Raw genomic sequence first — 7283 nt, 5'->3', positions numbered from 1 at the left:
TTTTAAAAACACCGCGAGTCTTAGTCGTCTCAGTCGAAGTTTCGACAGCTTTAAATTTTATTACTCTTTTATCACTTTTATTTTATTTTACAATTCTATTCTATTTTATTTTCATTTTTACTATTTATTCTTTTTGCTTTTAATGTCATTTTTATTTTGTTTTTATCAACAATTTGTTTTGTCTTAAGTCCACTTGTTATATTGTTATTGGTCCAAAGAGCATCCAAAGCATTTTCTTTCTCTCCAAGTTTCATTAAGGGCAGTCTTGTCTTTTGTCCATTCATTCCATTTAACCTAGTTGGTCCCTATATATAGACCCCCAATCATTGGTGAAAGGGGGGCTGCATAAACTTTTACACCAACACATTTTTTCACGGCAGCTGCTCCCTTTTGGATCAAAACCCCTTTTATTCACAAAAACTTATGAACAATCTCAAAAACATTCAACCAATTTCCAGCAACTATCATACAATCATCTCCACACAATAGTTCATTTTCGTTTCACACACAAATCATTCACAAACAATCACCAATAATCCAACACAAACTGTTCATTTTTTTCCTTTTTCCTTCGATTCTAACAAGAACACCACTACAAAGTTTGAAAACTCATAAACCTCCATTAATCCGTTTTATTTTCAAATCCAAACCGAATCGGTTGTTTCTTCATACTAACAACAACAACTGAATCTCAAACAAGGCACGCACAGGGACACAAATCTTTCAAGGTCATCATGAACTTGTAAATTCGAAATTCAGCCACAGTAGGAACTCGAATCCACTCAATCTCAAGTAATAACTTCGAATCAGCATCAACAACAACAACTGTGAGCTTGCCAATAGAACCAAATTCGTGAAACTCAAAAAGGAGAAGAGCATGAGTTCGTGCTGTACAAATCGGAACCGGATCGGAGCTCAACGCCGCCGTTATCAACGTAAGCATACTGTCTGGAACCGGATCGGAGCAAGGAGAGAAGAGTGGAAGTTTTCCGTCTCGTAACACATTTCCTCCGATTTGAATAGAGGTAACATCTCACATACGTTTCAGTCTGTTTAATCCCGTCGCATTTTATTGCTGTTTAGTAAAAATTGTTGAAAAAACCCACTGTAATTTGTAGATCCATGTTCCTGTGTTTGTTTTTTTTTTTAGGATTTTAAGTGCAGATTTGTATTTTATATGAAAAAGGATGTCTGATTTTGTCGTTTGATTTTAAAAAGAAGGAGTTAGGGGGCGCTGGTTTTGTTTCAGTAGAGAGGGAAGAGAGTTTGTTTAACTGATAGAGAGGAACGTGAAAGCAATTTAATCAGTATGCTGCAACTTCTTTTCTTTATGTTTTTTTTAATCCAATGTGTGCCAATCTTTTAATCCCATGCTCCCTCCTGCTCCTAGCTCTTTGATTTAAATTTGATGGCTGTGATGAGACAGTCTGAGCCCATTTGTCTTTGAGAAGTTTCTCTACAGCTTTGCTGCACACACACCCCTGTGGTACTGGTAGTTCTTTTGTCTCGTAAATCTTTCTTTGAAAACTCATGCATTTTAGAAAGAAAAAACTCATAGAATTTTAATTATGCTTCATGCATTTGTAATGATTCAATTTGCATAACATGCATTCTTTTGATTTTGTTTTAAGCGTTTTTTGGTTACTTTGTTTTGAGTGTTTCAAGACTCCATTTCATGCATTTCTTAATTTTTAGTATCATACGTGTTTATTTGGTAGCTTGTTCCAGTATATGATATTTTTAAGCATTTCGTACGTTATCTCTAGTTTTAACTCATGCATCTTATTTTTAGCTATATTTCATACATTTTAAATGTTTTTTACTCCATAATATCTTGTGTTGATTTTGCTTTAATATTTCAATTTCCACTTCATGCATTGCTTTAATATTTTGACATCATGCTTTCTTTTGATAATCCATGCAATGTTTTTTAAGTTTTTTATCATCTTATTATGATTGCTTTACTTCTAGTATAATCCCATGCTTTTTCTACTCTTGCAATTTATTTAATATCAATGTAGTGTGTATAATAGGCTTATGTAATGTCATTCATGCTTTATTTTCTTGCTTTAGAATGCCCCTAGGATGGTATGTAATAGCTTAGTAATTGCACACACCGACACTTGCACCGACACCATATCACTTTACTTATCGCTTTTATCTTGCTTTATTTTTCGCATTGTCACGCTAGCTTTTCGTTAATTAGAAAAAATCATTTTCATCTCAAAAATCAAATAAGCAAAAATCAAATCCTTTTCTTAATAAACCTTGGATCCAAATCCAAGAGATTTTTCCTTTATTTTCTTAATCAAATTTTCAATGAAGCTTTAATTAAACTTAGACTAAATTTCTCAAATAAAAATGAAACAACCTCACTTCTATTTTATTCTTCTATCCCTTGAGGTCTCGCAACCCTTCTCAAAAATCATGGCAGAGGCTTTATTCCTTCCAAATCAACCAAAAAAAAAAACAACAAAGCTCATACTTCTTCTCCCTCCATTCTTTCACTCATACTTTAATCAATAAATTTTCAAATAAAATAAAGTTAGAAAGAGGTTCTCACGGAGTACCGTGAACGACGCGGGTGCCTAACACCTTCCCGAATCGTAACTAACCCCCGGATCCAAAAAAAGGGTTTTTCAATCTCTTTTTCCCTTCCCAAGAATAAAATCGAGCAAGTCCGGTAGATTGAAGGTTCAAGTCCAATAAATGGCTTGACACCCGAAAATCTTGGTCTACAATAATTTTATTAGATTATTATTTTGTTTGTTCGTCTATTAAAATATGATTATTATTTTGTCTCATACAAGTTGCCTCATCCACTTCTAAGACTTTGCCAAAAGAACTCCCGAGGGGTTTGAAAAATTCAACACACCATATATGAGGTTGTACATCGTAAATATTCAACCAAACATATACCTGGGAAACCTTCACATCTGATGACCACGGTTGAAGGCAGCGAAACTACTTTATCCACCAGCCCTGATGTCACTTTGTAATAGAAAGGGATAAGGCCTCCACCCAAGTTGGTGGCAATGGTATTAAAAAAAACCTCCAATAGAAATATTTTATTTAAGAACTTCAACACATGTCATCTTTTAGGAGGTGGACGAGAATTTGTTTTTCCTTTAATTTGGTTTTTGTTGTTTTTTTTCCTTTATTTGTGTGTTGGGTTTATTTCCTCCGAAGTTTTATTATTAGAAAATACTTATTAATTGAAGAAAATATAATTTTAGTAATTAAAAAAATATTTCTTTGACTCCTTTAAATATTTCAATTACTTTTTAAAGAAAATAATAAATGATTATTATAATTTATAATAAAGTTGGAAAACATTTATTATTAAATACCATTCTAAAAATAATTGAAAAATTGCAAACATAACATAAATATTTTTAATTACTTACACTTGAGGTTGAGGTGTTAGTTCAGCGGTATGAATCTAGCCTTGTAAAGTTACAGCCTTACGGTACTGAGTTAAAATTCTTCGGAGGAGGTTGTAAAATGATCATTAGAGTTTCTTTATTCAATAAAAATTTCACCCTTCCTCAATTCAAAAAAATACTTTTAATTACTTTAAAAAGGATGCATTGAATGATAATATATTGTTAATTTAGTAAATATATTTCATTAAATATTTTTACTTTATTTTCACATTAAACATTTCCTTTAATTGAAAAATTAACATTAAAAAAATTAGGGGAGTTAAAAGATGAAGAACAATAAAGGGTGATGGAGGCAGCCGAATAAAGTAGATTATGTGGAATGATTCACACTCAAGCACTTCCTCCGATATAAAAAATTTAGTTACAAAACCTTGAACTAACATGCTCACGTTATTTAAAATAATATTCATGTTGTTATAATTTCTAGCAGTTGAGGTTTCAATTGTAGGATGAAGATCAAACCGTTTAGATTTTAAGTTGCATGTTATATTTCAGTTTAATAAAATAAAATTATTAGTTTTTTGATATTCCTCTAACCACATACATTCACCGACAACAATAATTATATTGCTCCTTAAATAAAAAACACAATTATTATATACAGAAAATATATAATTTCAAACGTACACTCCCTTATAGTCTAGTCACATCACTCATTCCTATGTAAACAAGTAAATCCACTTTTCATCTCTCTCTCTCTCTCTCTCTCTCTCTCTCTCTCTCTCTCTCTCTCTCTCTCCCCATCCAAAGAAATAACTCAACAATTTCCTTGTGATAGCCAAGGTATTTGTATCATATGCAAGGCCCAATCTGCAGAAGTTAAGATGGAATTTTCATTTGCGTCACCTCGTAGTATGTGTGTTATCTCTTTGTGGATCTTCCAACAACTCTATAGCTAACACAAACAACCAGATCTGACCTGACAGGTTGATCTTCAAGACATCAACAGTCTCTTCTCTATTCCACACCCAATTGATATGATGTAGATGTAGATCATCAAGGGGTTGCAATGCTGACATGAATTATCATAGAGATCCATCGGGGTATCATCTCTCTCTCAAATAACTCCCATTTTTTTTTTTGTCATTTTATTTCTCTCCTTCTACATTATAGACATCATTCAAATTTTTATTTCGTTTTAGTTTGTGAAATATTAAACCATAAATTATTTTATAATTGACTTACTATATACAAATCATCTAGATACCGTGTACTTTCGTTTTAATTTTTGAAATATTAAACCATAAAGTATTTTACAATTGACTTACTTTATACAAATTGTCCCGATAATGTGTATCTTTCGTTTATATCTGTGTACGATTGAATCATAAATTATTTTACAATTAAATTCTTTATACAAATCATCTAAATACCGTGTATCTTACTAGTGAAATCGAAATATATGTTCAACAAGTCATATAATTTGACTTTTGTGCATGAAAAAACATGATTGACAACATATACTTCTAAAGATGATTAAAATAAACCCTCTAACAAAGATTAATAATTGAAGATCGATGCTACAGATAAATACCATAATTTTTTTAAATCATTAATAAGCTAGTAGTAGTCAAAAGCAAACAATTTAATTTTTCACAAATTTAATTTAATTTAATTTAATTTAATTTTGGATGGGTAAAAAAAGAATGAATGAAATCTATCTATATAAAGAGATTGAATTGTAACAAACAAGAGAATATGAGAGACTTGAGGAGGACGACCTTGTTTGGGAAGTATAATGAATTGGTGAATATGACGGAATTGCCCTTAAATGTTTATTGTTATGACGGTGTTTCAAGTGTTGTACCGTCCAATAAGAGAATAGACACCTTGGTTCCAAGAGTTGCCATATGATTACTTGCAACGCTTCATTTGTGTGCTTGTTTGTTATAGTTCAATCTCTTTATATAGATAGATTTCATTCATTCTTTTTTATTCATCCAAAATTAAATTAAATTAAAATTAAATTGTTTACTTTTGACTACTACTATCTTATTAATGATTTAAAAAAAAATTATGGTATTTATCTGTAGCATCGATCTTCGGTTATCAATCTTTGTTAGAGGGTTTATTTTAATCATCTTTAGAAGTATATGTTGTCTCGATCATGTTTTTTCATGCACAAAAGTCAAATTATATGACTTGTTGAACCCATATTTCGATTTCACTAGTAAGATACACGGTATTTAGATGATTTGTATAAATAATTTAATTGTAAAATAGTTTATGATTCAATCGTACACAAATATAAATGAAAGATACACGATATTGGGACAATTTATATAAAGTAAGTCAGTTGTAAAATACTTTATGGTTTAATATTTCATAAATTAAAACGAAAGTACACGGTATGTAGATGATTTGTATAAAGTAAGTCAATTATAAAATAATTTATGGTTTAATATTTCACAAATTAAAACGAAAATACACGGTATCATCTCTCATTATATACATCATTCGAATTTTTATTTATCTATTTGATTTTAATATGTTACACTGATTACATTTCCTTTGGTATATGTCTAATATTGACCTAAGTGACATGGTACTCATGAGAATCGCAGTGATGTTATAAAATAAATTCCGATGTTTTGTTTCAAACTTTTTTTTTGTTGGTAGAAGCTTAGTTTTGTTGGTAGAAATGTTGTTTCAACACCTTTTCTACGCATGATGGATCTACCTTATACCGTTAAATTTTCATAAAAAAAAATATACCGTTAAATTTGGTTTTAGTGATGGATCTACTCAGATCTGGTGACTATCCAATGGCTATACTATGACTTGAATTGTGATTGCATAAATTGATGCAGGTGCATATCCTAGGTGGAGAAGCATAAAAAAAAAACTATCAATAGTGTGATGTATGTTGAACTCGCAAATCTCTTCCAAAAACCCTAATTATTTTATTTTGATTTTTGATTCTTTTTTAATTTCTCTCTTTTGCTGATTTTATCATTGTTTTTTTTTAAAAGTGATTTCATCAAAGTTAAAACATGGTTTACAAAATTAAACCATGCTTCTAAATAATAAACTATAGTTTTCCTACATTATTTTGTAACTAAACCATGCTTCTCAATTGATATCTACATATGTTCTTATTCGAGATATAGGTTAGTTACAAGTTAGCATTAGTCATATAGTAGTTTATAGTTTTAACCATCTCACTAGAAGGTATCTTTTATCATTTGTAACATTCACTTTTATCATCAATAGAAGAATTCTTGAGTTTTCTTTCCTTCCTTCCATAGATATCATGTTTCCTAATAGTCATATAGTAGTTTATGGTTTTTGTGTAGTCAGATAATGGTTAACAATCAATTGCTCTTGCTGGTGGTTATGTTAATAATCATGATCAAGGTGCATGGTTTTTATCTATACAAAAAGGTATACAACTAGTTAAGTAATCGTGTGATTTATATAATGACAAATTCTTATTTACCCATCAACAAAATGTAAATATAGTTACCCATTTTGAGCTCATTAATGATGGGTAACGTTGTCACCATATATAATTAATCTTGGTTAATTATTTTGCTTAGTTCCACTATTAGTTATAAGTAATGTGAATTGTGAATTGCAGTTTTAGTCCACACTTTTAGTTCTCAAGTATCATATTATTCAGTTTTGATCGCATTATTTTACATAACTTACGATTATACAAAACAAAATAGAAGACTAAAATTTAACAATCACAATATTTTCTGAGAAATGACTTACTACAAAAAGAGAAAAGACAAGGATTACAACACTAAAAACGTTTAAAACAAAAATTGCACAATAACAATACTTACATAGACTAATGTGAAAAAGTACAATTATTTAAACATACTTTTTTTA

The 7283-nt window shown here is 30.2% G+C and overlaps 1 long non-coding RNA gene across 1 annotated transcript; it reads left to right on the top strand.

The window, feature by feature from the left end:
* The first annotated feature begins 335 nt into the window (after nucleotides 1–335).
* LOC146927520 (uncharacterized) lies at nucleotides 336–2429 on the top strand. The gene is made up of 2 exons (XR_015005701.1): nucleotides 336–1025; nucleotides 1151–2429. It is a non-coding gene; the product is annotated as an uncharacterized LOC146927520 (long non-coding RNA).
* Nucleotides 2430–7283: the final 4854 nt, after the last annotated feature.

The sequence above is a fragment of the Medicago sativa genome, chromosome 4 (genome assembly GCF_051527215.1).
Source record: "Medicago sativa cultivar Bolivia chromosome 4, Bolivia_mono, whole genome shotgun sequence".
NCBI classification, from domain to species: domain Eukaryota; kingdom Viridiplantae; phylum Streptophyta; class Magnoliopsida; order Fabales; family Fabaceae; genus Medicago; species Medicago sativa.
This window is presented reverse-complemented; position numbering and strand designations above follow the sequence as displayed.